At 42.2% G+C, this 19,261-nt stretch overlaps 1 protein-coding gene and 1 non-coding gene across 3 annotated transcripts in view; one reads left to right on the top strand and one right to left on the bottom strand.

The window, feature by feature from the left end:
* Window positions 1–8,019: 8,019 nt before the first annotated feature.
* Window positions 8,020–19,261, top strand: part of OSBPL1A (oxysterol binding protein like 1A) — a 250,172-nt gene continuing 238,930 nt past the window's right edge. For both annotated transcript variants that reach the window (XM_036244357.1, XM_036244356.1), the window contains exon 1: window positions 8,020–8,169. The gene's annotated coding sequence lies outside the window, so the exon portion shown is untranslated. The remainder of the gene's footprint in view (window positions 8,170–19,261) is intronic.
* On the bottom strand, window positions 13,748–13,856 carry LOC118619416. The gene has a single exon (XR_004957195.1). It is a non-coding gene; the product is annotated as a U6 spliceosomal RNA (small nuclear RNA).

The raw sequence follows: 19,261 nt of genomic DNA, 5'->3' as shown, positions 1-19,261 counted from the left end.
TTAACTGACTAATGAATGAACGTATTGACCAATGATGAATGTAAAATTATATGCTCTGTTGAGTCTTTACATGTAGTTATTCCAATCTTCTATCCATTGGTAATCTTATACAATGTCATAGGTATTTCTGGGTGATTTCATAAATCTGTTTCTAGCTCTAAGCTCTCACCCCACGTATTCTCAACATTTTCATTTTCTTGCTGTGTCTCTCAGATTTACTATGTTAAAGATACTCACTTCCTATTTCCTGGTGTTTCCTATCTAAAGCTGAGGTTACATGAGAACACCACTTCGAAATGTCTTTTCTATTCTAGCCCTCATTAATCTAGAATTCCTAAGTCCTTTAGACTTTAGTTTATTTATTGCTTTTGGGTGTTATGGCTTATTCTTTTTGTTAGTTTTCATTGTATACTTTAAAAAATATTATTTTATTGATTTTCTTTTAGAGCAAGAGGAAAGGAGAGTGAGAGAGAAATATCGATGATCACCATCCCCACCCCTCCACACCCCACCCCTCCTCCTTCACCCCACCCCTCCTCCTTCACCAGGGATACAGCCTGAAACCTGGGCATGTGTCCTGACCAGAAATTGAACTGGATGACCTTCTGGTGCTTGGGATGATGCTCAACCAACTGAGCCACACCTGCCAGGGCTTCATTGTATACTTTGCCTCCCAGTTAGATTATAAACATCATGGGGCCAAGAATTTGGATATCAATATATCACTTTTTTTGCAGCACTCCCTGTCCCTTTCTACAAGCTTTCTTTTCTAATTCTTTTAGTTGAAAAAATAGCTACCACTAGAGGGCAGGAGAGAGGTCAGATAGCAAAGTTGATATAATAGGTCTTTAGCTTTACAGAATGGATGTGATTTGCTTAATTCTGGGTGCTATGTTTTAAGAGGAAAAAAAGTGCAAACTGTGCATCAGAATGACAAGACCAGTTGGAGCATGAGGGCAGGTTGGAGCATCTCAGAATGTAAGCCTAGAAAACAAAAACCAAGGCAGCTCATGCTGGTTGTCCTGGACTTTTTAGAAGAATGGTTCAGCTTCACTTTGAGGACTTAACAGGTGAGAGCTGTGTGGAGCCAGCATTTGCCTCAGTAAGAGGAACTTCTAACAGTAATGATGTTGGTGGGGGAAAGTGGTTTGAGCTCACAGGGACAGAAAACTTTTCCTTCTTCCCTTATAGGTGTCCCAGAGCCTGGGAACTGGCGCCAGGCAAACTGCTCAGCCATTACCTTGCTTACCCAACCTAAACTCCCACCCTGTTTCAGGAACTGTTTGCCCCGAACTCATAGATCAACTCCTGTCCCATTCTCCTGTCCTAGTCCAGGAACTGTTTGCTCCGGGACAATAGACTCACATTCCAGGGGCCCCCATGCGTAGCCCCTCAGGACCTAACCCTAACAACAAGTTCCCGCTGCCACAGGCGCAGATATAAAAATCACAAACCCCAGCATCGGGCGCGGCTTCTCGGACTCGACCCCCGGAATCTGTGAACCCGCCCGGAGTGTACCCAATAAAGCCGATTTCTGCTTATTCGGCTGTTTGGCTCTTCGGTTTCTTCCCACCTCCCACTGGCGGCGCCTGGCTACCTTACAATAGGTTCTTTGAATGATTTAATAATTAAATTGACAGCCTTGCTGGTGTGGCTCAGTGACTGAGCATCATCCCATGCACCGAGAGGTCGCCGGTTTGATTTCTGGTCAGGACACATGCCCAGGTTTCAGGATCAATCCCCAGTATAGGGCATGCAGGAGGCAGCCAATCAATGTTTCTCTGTCATCAATGTTTCTATCTCTCTCTCCTTCTCCCTTCCCATCTAAAAAAGTTGCCCTGGCCGGTTTTGCTCAGTGGTTAGAGCGTCGGCCTGCGGTCCAGAGAGACCCGGGTTTGGTTCCCGCTAAGGGCACGTATCTCGGTTGCAGTTTGTCCCCGGCCCTGGTTGGTCGTGTGGGTGGCAGCCACTCGATGTGTTCCTTTCACATGGATGTTTCTCTCTCTCCCTCCCACTCTACCTGAACAAAAGATGAAAAAATGTTCTCGGGTGAGGATAAAAAAAAAAAAGTTAATAAAAATATATTTTAAAATAATAATAATAAATTGACATAAGACAAATTAATAAGAGAAGAACAAAATTTGTACATACTGAAACCCCATAGAAATATAGAATAATTGAGGTGTATATACCATCCTGAGCTAAGGAGAAGGGGATAGGGGCCTGGGGCTTCAAAGGGGAGGAAGATAATTCACAGGAAAATGAGAAGAGCAAATGTTTACAAATGTTTGCTAGGCCATGCAGGTAAGTCTTTTTGATATAAAAAAATATCTCTAATAATAGCTTTCTTCCTGGTAGAGGCCTTCTATCTAAATTCTTTTAGGCAGTTAAGGGGGTGGTAAGAAGCTCTTCTTGAGTCTGCTAGGCTCTGACAGTCTTCAGTTCAAAATAATTTACATGCCAAAGTGGCACTACTCTGGGGTTGTATATTCTGATCCCCCTCAAGCTGCACTGTGAAGCAGAGATCTGTCCGTCTAGGGATTTCCCAGCTCGCAAAAGGAAGCTCTCAAAAGGGGGCTATGGGCAGGGTGAACTTTCTGAAACTTCCAGGAAAGGGCGGTGTAATTGTCGGGCAACTACCTGACTAGATAATTATGGATGGAAAGTGGGGTATATTTATGATGAACAGAGCTAAGGGCTAAAGGTGGACCTGAAATGATTGCTCAAGCTGCTTATGCCTTCTGGGAAAGCTGTGGAAGAGAAGGGCTTGATCGAAAACAAGAAAGGGGATGTAATGGGCATTTTTGTGATTGTGGTTGCCCATTATCCATTGCCCCTTCTTCTGGTAATAACACTGTACCAGGATAATGTGTGTGTGTGTGTGTGTGTGTGTGTGTGTGTGTGTGTATGTGTGTGTAGGTGGAGAGCTACATCTCCTATGGAAGGCAGTCTTGTGGGATTATCAGTCAAGCTGCTCTGCCCTATAAGCCAAAAAGTCTCAGGTTCGTTCTCTCTCTCTCTCTGCTCTCTTTTGCCTCCTCTGAAGAAAGACAAAATGATTGGAAAACAAAAATAATTGGAACCTATTCTTTCCCAGTGTTCGCACCCTAGAAAAACTATGAACTAGCTCCTCCTACCAAGATCCCCGGAAGTGCCCTAGTCCTGCCCTTGCCAGGCCAGATTTTCAGCTGTTTCTTCGGTCCTGTGCAATACACTCCCGATGTGCTGAAGTTAGCCAGTGTCGGTGCTTGTTGCTTGCGGCCAGGAAACTAGAGATATAGACCTTTCTAAACATTTTGTGTGGGGACCCAGCAAAATCAGTCATTGGTGGAAGGAAGTTGCTTAGACATCTATCTGTGTCACACCCCTAGGAAAAGAGGGACAGGCTCAGAATTAAGTCAGATAAAAATAATTTGATATCTGAAAATATATCAATTCACTTATTTCAGTTACTAAATAAACTGAGTATAATGGCACAAATGACAAAAAATGTTATACGGCTTTTATGAGAGAAAAAGCCCCAGTGACCTCATAGCCTTGATGGTATGGAGTTAATAACTACAATGTTAATATGTAGGTATAGGGGATGGTTAATTTCCCTAAACTCAACAATTTATCTGGATTTGCCTGATGACATCTGACCTACTTTTCAGCATGCCAGGCAGTAATTACCCAAAGCCCTCCCCAAAGTCTCAGTCCATAAAATCCTCCTTTTAATAAGATTTAACAAGCCTTTAGTGTGCTCCCGAAGCACTTCAAAGTCACACTGGCACCAGGGGAGTGTTTTTAAAATATGCAACACAGGAAGTGCATTCTGGGGTGTTTCAGGATTAAGACAAAACAACAGGGACACAAACATCAGGCACTGTAATCTGGAGGGAATAGTATTTTGCAGAGAATTGTGGGGATGTGGGAGAAGAACAGTGGCAGAGTGCTGTGGGCTTCTAAGTTTCCTGAAACATGCCAGCAAAAGACTCCTAGGTGGATCTAGTCTGAACCAGGCAATGGGCAAGACCAACAAAGTGAATTGTGACCTAAAGTTTATTAGACCATGGTTAATTTTTCAACTGGGTCATTCAGGCAGGGGAATAGTAGGGCAAAGTGTTAGTTACTCCCAAATCGCTTTTCTGTCCATCCAGAGCTTCCATTTCCATTACCACTTACATGCATAGATAGTGATGACATAGCTACTTTAACATGCTCCATCTGCAAAGTCAACATATCTACCTGCTCATAAACTCAGAGAAGAGTTTGGAGACAATATTAATTGTTTGCAGAGATGCTACATCTGCCAAGCGTTTCTTAAAATAGAGTATGACATGACTGGAGACAGTATAGTAATTGCTTTGTTGTTCTAGAACAGCACTGTCCAATATGGTAGCTGCTATCTATGTGTGGGTATTTAAATTAAAATGAATGGAAATTAAATAAAAAGAACAATTCAAATCCTTAGTCACACTAGCCAAATTTTAAGAGCTCAGTAGGCACACGTGGCTAGTGACTACTGCATTGGACAAGACGGAATTATAGAACATTTCCATCATTGCAGAATGTTCCACTGAACAGCAGTGTTCTACAGTGTCTGTACTAGTTGTCAATTTAAATGCCAAAGAGATATATTTTCCTAAGGATTATTTACATAAATACAAAAACGATGCCTATAAAAGTACAATACAGCCCTGGCCAGTTTGGCTCAGCGATTAGATCATCGGCCCGAGGATCGAAGGGTTGTGGGTTTGATTCCTAGTCAAGGGCACTACCTGGGTTACAGGTTCAATGCCCACCCCAGTCGGGGTCATGAGGGAGGCCCAATCGATGTTGATGTTTTTTTCTCTCTCTCTCCCTCCCCCCACTCTATCTGAAGATAGGTGGAAAAATAGCCTCAGGTGAGGGTTAAAAAAATATATTATATATACATAATACACACAGTTGTTAGCCTAAAAACGGAAGGAACTTACAAAGTGAGAGACAAACAAGAGTTTATTTGAGTTCAATAAGAATCTCTATTTGGGAATCATTAATTCAGGCAGAAGCCCAAGTAATGTTCTGATTAGTAAAGTTCTGGGTATTAGTAATGTTCTGGATTTTTAAAGGAACAGGAACAATTACATTAATAGAAGAAAGGCATCTCTACTGGTGCACATATGTTTTTAATTTTCAGTCAAGTATCATAATTAACTGCTTTCTTGTTATGTTTACAAACAGTTCGTTGGGACAGTGTTGTCCCAGGCCCAGTCCAAAGGTTATTTTGCCTTGTTTTTAACATTCCAAGGTTTGAGGTAGAAGATGTGCAAGGTAGTGCCTCTGGCAGGGCAGTTCCAGCTCCATTTTAAAGTGACTATGTTTAGCCCTGGCCGGTTTGGCTCAGTGGTTGGAGCATCAGCCTGCGGTCCAGAGAGACCCGGGTTTGGTTCTCGCTAAGGGCATGTACCTCGGTTGCAGTTTGTCCCTGGCCCTGGTTGGGTTGTGCAGGTGGCAGCCACTCGATGTGTCCCTTTCACATCGATGTTTCTCTCTCTCTTCCTCTCTCTCCCTCCCGCTCTATCTGAATAAAAAATGGAAATATGAACTCGGGTGAGGATAAAAAATAATAATAATAATAATAAAGTGACTATGTTTATATTGTTGATTACATAGTGATGTTGTCAAGATCGGAACTTCTCTTATTGGTAATTATAATGATTACCTTCTAGTACCTTCATCCTCCTGTTGGCTAGGATCTGTTTTCATTTGCAAATTCAAAAAGAGAGTAAAGTAAATTGAAAAATGAGAGTAGCCCTGGCCAGTGTGGTTCGGCGGTTAGAGCTTTGGCTTGTGGACCGAAGCATCTTGGGTTCTATTCCAATCAAGGGCACCTACCTGAGTTGCAGGTTTGATCTACTGGTTGGGGTCATGCAGGAGGTAACCAATTGATGTGTCTCTCTCACATCAATGTCTCTCTCTCCTTCCCTTCCTCCCTTTCACTCTCCCACTAAAAAAAAAAAAAATCAATGGAAAAATATCCTCAGGTGAGGATTAACAACAACAACAAATGAGAGTGGTGAATGTAGTCAATTAAATTGTCAGTGAGAATGAAGGCTTTGGTGGAATCATGTAGAAAATTATTTCAATAGTCAATTTTTATTTTGGATGTAAAGATAATTCAGTATCATTAGAAAATTAAACCCTGGCTCAGCCAGTGTGGCTCCGTGGATTGAGCATCCTCCCATGGACTGAGAGGTCCTGATTCCATTCCCGGTCAGGGCACATACCCAGGCTGGGGGCTCGATCCCCAGTAGGGGACGTGGGGGAGGCAGCTGACCGATGTTTCTCTCTCACATCGATGTTTCTATCTCTCTCTTCCTTCTCCTCTCTCTGAAAAAAAGAAACCCTGAGGTTTCTTCTTCATGAGACAAATATCACTGCCTTAGTTACCACACATTTTGCAGTTGAAATATTGTGCTAGTCCAGTGCCTTTTTTTTATCAGTGAAAGATGACGCTGGCCTGGGATACACAAGTGGTGCTGCTTGTGTCCTCCAAAGACATTCTAAGAGCTCTGCCACGTGACCTATCACATGTAATTTTAATGGCCAACTGGCCTGTATGTTCTCGTTTCTAGACTTAAATAGACTATAAAACTATAGGCCCTTAAAAATGTTATCTATTTAGCCCTGGCCGGTTTGGCTCAGCGGTTGGAGCGTCAGCCTGCGGTACAGAGAGACCCGGGTTCGGTTCCCGCTGAGGGCACGAACCTCCGTTGTAGTTTGTCCCCGGCCCTGGTCGGTTGTGCAGGTGGCAGCCACTCGATGTGTTCCTTTCACATCGATGCTTCTCTCTCTCTCTCTCTCTCTCCCTCCCGCTCTGTCTGAACAAAAAATGGAGCCCTGGCCGGTTTGGCTCAGCGGTTAGAGAGTCGGCCTGCGGTCCTGAGAGACCCGGGTTCGGTTCCCGCTAAGGGCACGTGCCTCGGTTGCAGTTTGTCCCCGGCCCTGGTCGGTTGTGCAGGTGGCAGCCACTCGATGTGTTCCTTTCACATCGATGTTTCTCTCTCTCTCTCTGTTCCTCTCTCTCTCCCTCCCACTCTACCTGAACAAAAAAAAATGGAAAAATGTCCTCGGGTGAGGATAAAAAAAATAAAATAAAATAAAATAAAAAATGGAAAAATGTCCTCGGGTGAGGATAAAAAAAAAAAAAATTTACCTATTTATTAATTTTTCATTACAAAAGAACATGTTCATTAAATACACTGGAACATACAAGAAAGTTGAAAAATTATTGTTTTGCTCAAATTTCCTTTCTTTTTTAGTTACGCATATTTTTTAAAGAACTTGTTTTTATACTAGAGTTTAAACCCGCACATGATGGGCTGTTAACTCTTTTGGCTAGGCCTGTTGTGCACTGAGTCCGAAGAGGTGGATTCTTTATGATAGATTATTTGATGGGCGAAGGAAGTGAAGAAAATTTTGTAAATACTTATCTCTTTAAGTATCCCTCACGCCCATCTATCTCAGGACAGGGTTAAGACCATCCTTTGTCATGTGAGAAGAAAAAGGGGTGTAGCGAATTTACACTGCCAATTAAGTTGCCCTGGGTAAAACCGCCACCAAAGCAGGAAAGAAAATATCTGGGCAGCTGGGTGATGTATTTGTTTAATAAGAGAGCATTAACCCAGTATTTCTATTTGCTTCGGCTTGGGGGGCTTCCTCTCCCCGCCACGGCGCCTCCGCGTCCTCGGGTAGGTTCCACCCCTTCTTTCGGCTCGGGGTGCGGTGGGGTGGGGCGCGAAGGCTCTGCCCTCCTCCCAGCCGTTGGCAAAGACTGGAACCGGCCTCCGTGGTCCAGGAGGACTGGAGCGGACCGAGGGCGGGGCGGGGCGTGTCGGGGGCGGGGCCGGGGAGCGGAGCGGTCACGTGCCGCACGATCCCGGGGCAATAGCGCGGGCGCGGGCGCGCGCTCGTGGGGCCGGCGGCGCGGAGGGGCGGAGCCACCAGCGCGCTGAATGATGTCCGGACACCTCGCGCTCCGCGGAGTTCCTGGCGCGGAGATCGGGGAGAGCTCGTCGCGGCGCCGCGAGTCCTCGGGAGTGCGAGCCAGGTGACCTCTGCTTCATCGACGTAGGGCGAGCAGACGGGAAGCCTGCGGTCGTGGTCCTCATCCCGGGAGCCCTGGGAGCCGAGGTGACCGCCTAGGTCAGTTTCCAAGGCCGGTTCCTGGGCCAGTGGGTTCCACCCGCCTGGTGCTGGGGAAGGTCTGTCCGCGCCTGCTGGGGGGTGTGTACTGGTCTCCGGCGAAGTCTCCGACGATGGTCAGAGTTGTGGCGTGGCGATGCCGGGCTCCAAGACGGAGTTTGGCTTCCTGGCGGCCGCTGGCTGCTTCAGAACTGCAAGGAAGTTCGTTGTTAAAAGTAGCAAGATGTTGGCATTTGTTGCACTTCCACGGGTGGTGCTGCGACTTCGCGCTGGTGCCACATGTATTTCCTACCCAGTCATCAGCTGCAGGCTTTCTCGGTACTTTGATCTGTGCATCGTAATTTTTAGTTTCCCGTAAACGTGAGGAGGATTGATTCACAGTGGGAGTCACGAGCTGTTCATGTGACCATTCTCACAGTGTACAGCGTGGTTAATTGGACAAACATGAAAGACCCAAAGGGATTAAGAAACAATATGAAAGATTGCAGCTGCACAGTAGAAAGGAGTCATATACCCGGTGGCCCATTGATTGGCATTCTCCTGATTTTATTAATATTAGTTTTCAGTTGCCAACATCGTCGCTTTATGCAGACTACTGTGAAGATGAACTGTTGGCACTGGGATATTAAGTTAACTTAAAACTGCTTGAATGTTGCAAATGTAGCTATTAGGCTTTTGTGGAGAGCTGGTAATACAGTTAAATCAGCTTTAAAATCAGTGAGGGGTTTTCCCTGAAAATTTGAGCCTTAGCTTTGTAGTTGGTGCATTCTGGATTTAGAGTTTGGAATATCCTCACCTCTTCAGCCAGCTTTTGGCAAATACTTTGTTGATTTCTTTGGAGGCCTAGCAATGTTTGCGTTCTAACCATGATACAATAAATTTTTTGCAGCCAGTGTGGTAGGTATAATTTATGAATCCCCCAGCTGAAAATTTAACACAGAATTTAATTACAGAATAGTTGCAAAATCCACCTTTTCATCTACCAGTTCTAAGCTAAGGGCTCTATCTACAATTTAGGAAACAAATGGGAGAAAACTGTCAATAACATTCCTTTTTAAAAGTTAACTATCACCTTTTCTCCTAGGCAGAGCAACTCTCCCACTGCACTGAGCAACTGATAATAAAAATAGGAGTTAACTGCTGCAAGTTGAATAGATTTATCTGAAGCAGTTGCTGTATCTCACTCAGTATAGGGTATTGCCAAAGTCTGTTTATCAGATGACACTAAACGTCTCTGTTCATCAGCAGACCTTTGTAGTGGTAGCTAATCCTTGACTCTGGAGGCAGCTGTCTTGCAGGTATTATTCCAGTAGTATTTACACCTATAATTTAGAGCAGGTAGCAATGTTACTTCTGTAAAAACATTACTCCCCGCTCTCCTGCCAGAAACAAAGGGAAATGATAACTTGTTTAGAACCAACAATTAAGAACACAGCCAGTTTCTTTTGAGTGATAACATGTTGCAGTGTCTATTAAATAAATTTTAAAATTTCTCCTTGTGTCTTTATTTTACTCGGAGATACATCTATAGCAGATTTTTAAGTTGGAACTCTGTGGTGGCAATTTCTTACCTCTTGACATTAATAGAAGGTGAGTGTTGTACATTATGTGTATTCACTGAGAAAAGTGGTCAGTAGAAAGTACAAGTCAACTAGTAACACATGGAGGAAAGAGACTAAGGTAGCCAGTGCGTGTAAGAAATTTGAAGTGGTTGAGAACCTGGTCGGTGTTTTCAAGCCAAGCCTGATGATTATCAGAACTTGATTGATGACTAGTAAATTATTTTAAGTTCTAGAAAGAGGTCAGGTATTAGCAGTGTAGGCACCAGCTTACATCAAGTCACCAGAATTCATTAATAAGGTGTCAAAAAAGATACTGTTGTGCATTTTGTACAGTATATGTTAATTGTATTGCCACATAATTATAGGATGTTCTTGATTCCTAGAAATGTTGGATTTCCCCTTACTTACCACCCACTAATAAGTTGGGCAAATACAAGAAATAGTTTTAATGCTTTTAGTAAGAGGTTATACTAGATCACTTACTGTATCTGAGTTCTTGGATTCATTAGCTGACAGGAAATTACTATATAGTGAAAGCACTCCTTAACTGTACATTTTCCTATCATATGACTAATAGAAAGTAACCACATGTTTTTACACTGTTGTTTAAAGTTTTCCTTTAAAGAGAAACTTCTGGATATATGGTGTGTAACTGGTTAGTATTATACTTTAGTTTGAAGACAGTTTCAAATATAAAATCAAAACAGGAAATATTTAAATATATTTTGTCTAAAATTTAGGGAATTTTATCATTAAAAGTTGACATTCAACTTTCTTGCTAGCATTTTTATTATCTAAAACTGGATTTATCTAATTCTCTGCCGATCGTTTTTAAGGATCCAACCTGTTTTGAAGTAGTTGGTTGAAATTCAGATCAGGGGTATATATAAGGGTTAGTTGTTGGTTGTTGAAGCAGATAAAATGAATAGCAATCTAAGGTTAAACGAGTTTCATAAAGCAAAGCCATGAAGCTTATTTTTCACCAATTTTGATAAACATTAACATTTTCAACTGAATAAAGGTAAAAGATAAATATTTAGCAAGTATGATTGTTCTGTTACTGTGTATGGTATCCAAGTCAGTGTGGGTAAATACTGAATATGAATGAGAAGGTAATGTGAATACGTCAAATATAAAGTGAATAAAAGGTTGGTGTAAACATTTACATTGATTTCAATGGTTTGCAAATTATAGCATGAAATATTACAATTACAGCCAGTTGGAGATGATGCTTTTTATCTGGGCACAAAGTCTCATCGAGGAAGCTAGAGTAAAAGTTTCACTGAATTAAAAATTAAATGATTTTTAGCCCTGAGCGGTTTGGCTCAGCAGTTAGAGTGTTGGCCCGCGGTCCAGATAGACGTGGGTTCCGTTCCCGCTAAGGGCACGTACCTTGGTTGCAGTTTGTCCCTGGCCCTGGTTGGGTCGTGCAGGTGGCAACCACTAGATGTGTCCCTTTCGTGTCAATGTTTCTCTCTCTCTCCCCCTCCCTCCCACTCTATCTGAACAAAAAATCCTCTGGTGAGGATTAAAAAAAAGAGAGAGATTAAATAATAATAATTGAGGGTCAACTTCCTCAAAGCTCACGCATGCACAATAATTAGGATCAGTGGCATTTAATTTTAGAGGTTGATTTGAGTTTTATGAAAAATAGAACATTAATATTTCATCCTCTGATCAAAAGTTCTAGATTCTGGTTGTGGCTCTATGTCATACAACACTCAGCAAGTAACTTTACCTCTGTACTTCTCAGTTTCTTCATCTCTGAAATCATTGTTAAATATGAATCTGTCTACTAATGTAGAGTTTCTAAAATAAAAATGCATTAAATTGTGTTATCACAAATGACATAGTTTTATATATACACAGAGAACTTACTGATTGTTTGCTAGGAACTAATGTGATTGGGAGCAAAATTTATTTTCTTGCTGTTTTTACATAGTTATTTTAATTTTTAATGTGTTTTTTTATATATATATTAACAGAATATAATATTGGGAAAAAAAAAAAAAACCACACCATTGAGCAACTAGCTGCTTTGGAATGCAGTGCTAACTAAGCTCATTATAGATTTTTAAAAATGTTTTTAGATTTAATTTGTAAAATATATGTATTTGTTTATAAACACATTTAATTTTTCTAACTATTCAAACTCCCAGTATACCGTGTGTTTCTAATGTTATTTTAATGTAATACCAAGCATAAGATCAGTATTTGAGAATTAAAAAAAAAAATCAAAACATATAGTTGTAACAGTCTGAATAATTAGGCTCTTTTTGGCTTTGTTAATAGTACAAAACTAGCCTGGCTCATGTGGCTCAGTGGTTGAGCATCAAACCATGCACCAAGAGGTCACCAGTTGATTCCCGGTCAGGGCACGTACCTGGGTTTCAGACTCAATCCCCATTAGGGGGTGTGCAGGAGGCAGTGGATCAATGATTTTCTCTCACATCGATGATTGTCTCACACATTGATGTTTCTTTCTCTTTCCCCCTCTCCCTACCTTTCTCTCTAAAAATAAGTAAAAATATATTTAAAAAATAGTACAAAGGCAATTGTGAGAGCCATATTTCTCTGTACCACAGGCCGACGCTTTAACCGCTGAGCCAAACCGGCCAGGGCATGAGAGCCATATTTCTGATGCTTCCTGACTTTTTTTTTTTACTGTGGTAAAATATACATGACATCAAATTACCTTTTCAGCCATCTTTTTTTTTTTCATCCTCACCCGAGGACATTTTTCCATTTTTGTTCAGATAGAGCGGGAGGGAGAGAGAGGAAGAGAGAGAGAGAGAGAGAGAGAAACATCGACGTGAAAGGGACACATCGAGTGGCTGCCACCTGCACAACCAACCAGGGCCGGGGACAAACTGCAACCGAAGTGCGTGCCCTTAACGGGAACCGAACCCGGTCTCTCCGGACCGCAGGCCGACGCTCTAACTGCTGAGCCAAACTGGCCAGGGCCCTTTTCAGCCATCTTTAAGTTTACCATTCAGTGGCATTAAGTACATTCACATTATTGTGCAACCATCACCACTTTTTTATCATCCTAAACAGAAACTCTGTCCCCATTAAACACTAACTCCCCATTCCTTCCTCCTCCAGCTTTTTCTAGTAACCATCATCTTTCTGTTGTGTGAATTTTTCTACTATAGGTACCTCACATAAGTGGAATAATCTCTCTCTCTTTTTTTCTTTATTGATTTTAGAGAGAGAGAGGAAGGGAGAGGGAGAGAGAGAGACAAAAACATCGTTGAGAGAGAACATCTGTTGGCTGCCTCCTGCATGCCCCCCACTGGGAATCAGGCCCACAACCTGGGCACTGCCTTGACTGGGAATCGAACCAGCGAACTCATGGTGCATGAGCTCATGGTTTAACCACTGAGCCACACTGGCTGGGCCATATATATCTGTCTTTCACTTAGCAAAATGTGTACAAGTTTCATCCATGTTGTAGCATGTATCAGAATTTTATTCCTTTCTATGGCTCAATACTATTTCCTTGTATGTATATTAACACGTGTTTTTCTGTTCATCTGTTGGTGGACACTTAGGTTTCTTTTACCTCTTGGCTGTTGTGAACAGTGCTGCTGTGAGCATAAGTGTGCAAATATCTGTTTGAGTGCCTGCTTTCAGTTCTTTGGGTGTACACCTAGGAGTGGAATTGTGTGTCACATGGAAATTCTGTATTTAATTTTTGAGAAACTGCTGTACTTTCCTGCTGTTTCATGAAGCCCAGTTAAATGTTGTATGTATGATTGAATAAAGTTAGCCTGGATTTTCTTAAATTTTAACTTCTCAGATACCTTTAAGAACTCAGAGGACACATTTAATATTTTGAGTTTATGATACTTGGGTGAAAGAGCGCTGATTGTTGAACTTGGTTATCGATTTCTCTTGGAATTTTCTACTTTGATTCTATAGAAATTAAACTTGAATAGTAAAGAAAAGTGGCAGCTCAAATGATAAAATAATAGACCTTTGACCAAATTTAACAAGTCATGATTGCACTTTGTTTTTATATGGAACGCTTCATGAATTTGTGTCTCACCCTTGCACAGGGGCCATGCTAATCTTCTCTCTATCATTCCAGTTTTCTAGTACATATGCTGCTGAAACAAGCACTCATGATTGCATTTTAAACTACAAGTTTTAGGGTCTTTGCTAAGGTCTTCGAGTTAGGGCCACTGAATTTATCCACTGTGTTGAATGGGTATTTGGTGGCATGAGTTGTCCGGTATGCATACCTACTTTAATTAGGTAATCCACAGTGTTTATAGAACAACAAAGTATAAATTTGCTTTCCACATTTTTTATAAAATATGTTTTTATTGATTGTTTTTAGAGAGAGGGATAGAAACGTTGATGGGAGAGAGAAACATCGATTGGCTGCCTCCTGCACGCCCCATACTGGGGATCAAACCTGCAACCTGGGCATGTGCCCTGATGGGGAATCGAACCGGGACCTCTCAGTTTATGGGACACTGTTCAATCCACTGAACCACGCTGGCCAGGCAACTTAGAATCAGAAATGTAGCTTCCTCAGTGGACTTTTGAGGAGAAGAAACAAGGCAAAATGGTCTCTAAGTCGTCCAGGTTTTTTTAAATCTTCACCTGAGGATACTTTTACCATTTATCTTCAGTCATAGTGGGAGGGGGGAGAGAGAGAGAGAGAGAGAAGAGAGATTGAGAGAAACATCAATGTGAGAGAGAAACGTCGACCATTTGCCTCCTGCATGACCCTGACCAGAGCTGGGGATGAACCACAATCAAGGTACGTGCCCTTAACCAGAATCGAATCTGTGACTCTTTGGTCTGCAGGCCAGTGCTCTAACTGCTGAGCCAAACAGGCCAGGGCTATAGTCTCCCAGTTTTTGAAGCTCCAAAAATTTTTTTGTTATTTCCTTGGAAACATTCTCTTGGCCATTAAAATCTTTTTTTTCACCCGAGGACATTTTTCCATTTTTTGCTCAGGTAGAGTGGGAGGGAGAGAGAGGAAGAGAGAGAGAGAAACATTGACGTGAAAGGAACACATCGAGTGGCTGCCACCCACACGACCGACCAGGGCCGGAGACAAACTGCAACCGAGGCACGTGCCCCCAGCGGGAACCGAACCCGGGTCTCTCTGGACCGCAGGCCGACGCTCTAACCGCTGAGCCAAACCAGCCAGGGCGGCCATTAAAATCTTATTAATTAATCTAAAAACAGCTTAGAATCGCATGAATGTGAAAAGAACAGTTGAAAAAAATACATTAAGTGATCATGAAAAATACTGTGTGTGCTGATGGGGTTTGGGTCAGATCCATTCTTACCAGCTGCATTTAAGGGATTGCTTGTCTTTTTTTTTTTTTTTGGCTTAAACATCAGAGACAAAAGCACTTTTCTGAAATAAGCTATCATGATTCCAAAGAATGTTTTAAAAAAGCTGTTCAACATGTGAAGTTGGATTCTTTTATTTTGTATTTTTTCTAAAGGTAACTTAATTACAGAAATTAAATCGTTTATACCTTAGAGATACATCAAATGAGAGTCCTAGAATGTGTATTTTAAAAATTTCTCCTTTTTTGGTATTAATTTATTTCCTGTGGCATATAAAAAAACTTCATTAATTTTTTTATCACTAGATGAAGGTGGTGTACCACTCAAAACATGTATTGCCTTCAGGCCTTCCTGTGGAGAAGCCTGATTGCTTTGTTCTTGCACTAAGTCCACTTTCATTCTCCTGTCCATCTGTCTGTTTAATTAATATTTGATTTCTTACTGTGTTTTAAGCAGCTTGCTAGGTACTAGGAATCCAGTCTATACAGTGCAGTATAGGCAGAGCCAAAGAAATAACCACATGCATGTCTACCAATTGATTTGTGACAAAAAATAGATGTGAGGGTTTACAAAAGAGATCTAGTTGAGGGTGGGGCTGGAGAGGGCAAGTCAGACTTCTTGGGAAATGTGGATAGTAATTTTTTTGTACACTTGTCTTTCTTGCAGTATACATTCTCCTAGTGGAAGGCCTGGTTTTAGTAATGTGTCGTCAAGATTTAGGATAATACCTGGAATATGGTAGGCTCTCAATTAAGTGTTTATTGATTTGTCTCCTTGCATGATAGTAGAGATAGGGAAGGCGGTACAGCAGATCCTCAAATAACGTTTCGTTGTAACAATGAGATGCCTAGGAATTTAATTCTTGTTTGTATCAATTATCCTGTGGTAAAATTGGTTTTGTTACGTCATTTTGTTTATTTATTTATGTATTTAGAGAGTATGTTTAATAAAGCTGGGGACATGAAGCAAGGACGGGCTTAGGATAGAAGAAGCAGCAGGAGAGAGCCCAGGTGGGGCTGCTGTGGTTTTGTAGAATTGTCACAGGAAAGAAGTGAGGCAAGGCAGGGCTGTTATTGCCTCACTGAAAAGTCAGAGGAAAAGGGCTCTTGGAGACAGGTTCAGGGGTTAGCCCTGGATCAGCAGCCGCTACCCATTGCTGCCCCTGCCCCGCCCCGGTTGCAGGTCTCCTGGGGACCCTTAGAGTTCAGGAGATGCAAGCCTGAGAGGTGTCAACATAAGAAACATTCAAACTGATATGCGACGAAGTGGGGGGGTCCTTTTCCCCACTGGGTGTTGCTGGGGTTGGAGTTCTCAAGATATTTTGAGAAAAGAAGTTTCTGAGGCTCAAATTGGAGAATGAGTGATTTTTATTTGTGTAGAAATAAATCCCTGTGTTTCTAAAGTCCCAGTTCCTTTAGTCCAGTCAAAGAAGAAGTGTAGCGGGGGTTTCAGTAGAGCTAGAAGCAAAGCCAGTGTCCAGAGTTTCCTTTCCACATTGAAGACAAGTCTAGTACCGCAGCAGGCTAGCTGCAGTCCATTAGCCCATTGTGTGTGGGGGATGCACATGGCTGTGGGCAAATGCAGTGAGGCAGGAGCAAAAAAGCCCGGAAAGCCAGAAGGCGAGCTCAGTGCTAAGAGCTCAAGAGAGTGAGTTTCTTTGTTTAAGGAGCTAAGTATTCCAAATCCTCCTGCGCTTGCTGTGGCCACATCCACTCTGGCCAATGACCTTTGTTCCCAGGCAGGTACCTTTCCCATTACCCCAACTTTACTGGGCATGTGTCTATCTTCCCTATGTTTTTCCCTCCCCCATGTTTCCTCAGAACACGCCTATAATGTTTGACCTTCCCATTGCTCCTTTTCTATTATTAATAACTAGCTAATTACGATGGCATCACAACCTAGAGAGAATTTTTGTGAATTTATTTGAGCCAAACAATTTCGTGGAAGCAAAATCTTAATGGATTGAGAAAATGCTCCAGAGAGGGGCAGTTTTACACTATGATTTATACATTACAATAGAAAGAGAAGACGTAAGTGGGTCACATGCCATCCATTGGTAATAGATTAGGGAGACAGGAGAAAGCAAGTGAGGGGAGTGGGGTGAGGAAACCTCTGGGATAAAAAGTAAAATGATAGCCCTGGCCGGTTTGGCTCAGCGGTTAGAGTATCGGCCTGCGGTCCTGAGAAACCCGGGTTCGGTTCCCGCTAAGGGCACGTGCTTCGGTTGCAGTATGTCCCCGGCCCTGGTTGGTCGTGCGGTGGCAGCCACTCAATGTGTCCCTTTCACATCGATGTTTCTCTCTCTCTGTCTCTTCTTCTCTCTCCCTCCCACTCTATCTGTACAAAAAATGGAAAAATGTCCTCGGGTGAGGATAAAAAAAAAAAAAAAAAAGTAAAATGATAGACACACACTTCCTTTACACAGGTGAATACGGGATAGTTAACAGACAACCGTTAACATGATATAACAGTGAGGGGATTGTGGTCCCCACACAGTGGTGCCTGTGCTTTGAGGGGTGTGGAAAAGGGAAATTGCTTGGACATTCCAAAGGTATGTTATCTCAGATGCCAAGAGACAATAGACAGGCTCAATTAAGGTAAAGATTGACTTTCATTAGGGAAGAATGCTGCCCTAGGATATGACTACCTGCCATGAACTGCTTTTAGTAAAAGTTTTAATTTTAGTCCATTTTATGGGATTACTTTAGGTCTCTGAGTTGGTAAGGCCACCATGCAGTCCTTCTCTGAGCTTGCCAGGATTAATATGTGGCCGCTTTTGGTCCACACATCCTCCTTTTGCTTATAAATCAGTTCAAAGGATGTATTGATGACCAATGTTTTGGTTGAATAACAAGGTCCCACTGTGCTAGGAAGGCCCATTCCTAGGAAGTCTCTGAGTCAGTGTTTGTCTTGCTGAATGGGATGGACCACTGGGGATGGGGCAAGACCATAACTTTTGATGGCATTCAAGGTTGGATTATTATTCAAAGGAAAAAGGCAGCCCTGGGCGGTTTGGCTCAGCGGTTAGAGCAGCGGCCTGTGGTCCATAGATACCTGGGTTCGGTTCCCGCTAAGGGCATGTACCTCAGTTGCAGTTTGTCCCCGGCCCTGGTTGGGTCATGCGGGTGGCAGCCACTCGATGTGTCCCTTTCACATCGATGTTTCTCTCTCTCTCTCTTCCTCTCTCCCCCTCCCACTCTAGGAAAAATGTCCTCGGATGAGGATAAAAAAAAAAAAGGAAAAAGGCAGGTGAATGACAGGTAGTCAGATACTCTGTGTCCTTATTAATAGTATTCTGGGTCATTTCTGATCTTTGCGCTATCATGATTCAAGTTTCTGTTGCCTGTCTCCCTTTTCCATATTTTGCATCTAGTATAATACTCACAGTTTGAGGACATACCATACACCTTTTCGGTTTTTATAATGTGACTGGGAGATGGGTTCCTGTTTTACTATGGCCCATCTACTTCTCATTGGAAGCACTTGGTGCTGTTATTAATCTGATCCCCCTAGGTGTGCAATTGGAAGCTGTAACCTTAAGTTTTAAATGGGGCCAAGGTTATAAGAGTATAATGCTGTAGATTACAATTACTATCTAAAATTTCAGAGGCCAGGAGGACAGTATGAGTTTCATAAGTAAATTTCTTGTGCCTCAGCATCAGTTAGAGGCCATGTTTTTATAGCCATCTCAGCTTCTCTCTGAATTATATAGTTAGTAGTCTGTTGGGTTAGGAGGTAAGCACACTTCTATAAGTAGGTTCTGGTGTTTATATATAAAATTCCTTTCTTAATTTCTTAATATTTCTTCTTCATTAACTTTTTACAGTTTTCCTTGTTCTTCTTAGTTTGTCTCTTTATTCATTCAGAAATAACCAACTTATTAGGAGAAATTTTCTTTTTAACTTTAAAAAATTTATACAGTCCTTTTCTTTTTCAATAGCATTTTTTTTAAATTTCAGAAGAGTAACCATAAAAAGAATATTATTAATAATAACAAAAGCCCTGGCTAGTTTTGCTCAGAGGTTGGAGTGTTAGCCCACGGACCAAAGACTCACGGGTTCAATTCCAGTCAAAGGCACGTACCTTGGTTGTGGTTTAGTCCCTGGCCTGGTTGGGGTCGAGTGAGAGGCAACCAATCAATGTCTCTTTCATTGATGTTTCTCTCTCTCTCTTTTCCCCCTTCTCTGTCTCACACTCTATCTGAAGATAAA

Source organism: Molossus molossus, unplaced genomic scaffold (genome assembly GCF_014108415.1).
Source record: "Molossus molossus isolate mMolMol1 unplaced genomic scaffold, mMolMol1.p scaffold_m16_p_6, whole genome shotgun sequence".
Classification (NCBI taxonomy): Eukaryota; Metazoa; Chordata; class Mammalia; order Chiroptera; family Molossidae; genus Molossus; species Molossus molossus.
Note: the sequence above shows the minus strand (reverse complement) of the source record. Positions and strands in the feature narration are given on the sequence as shown.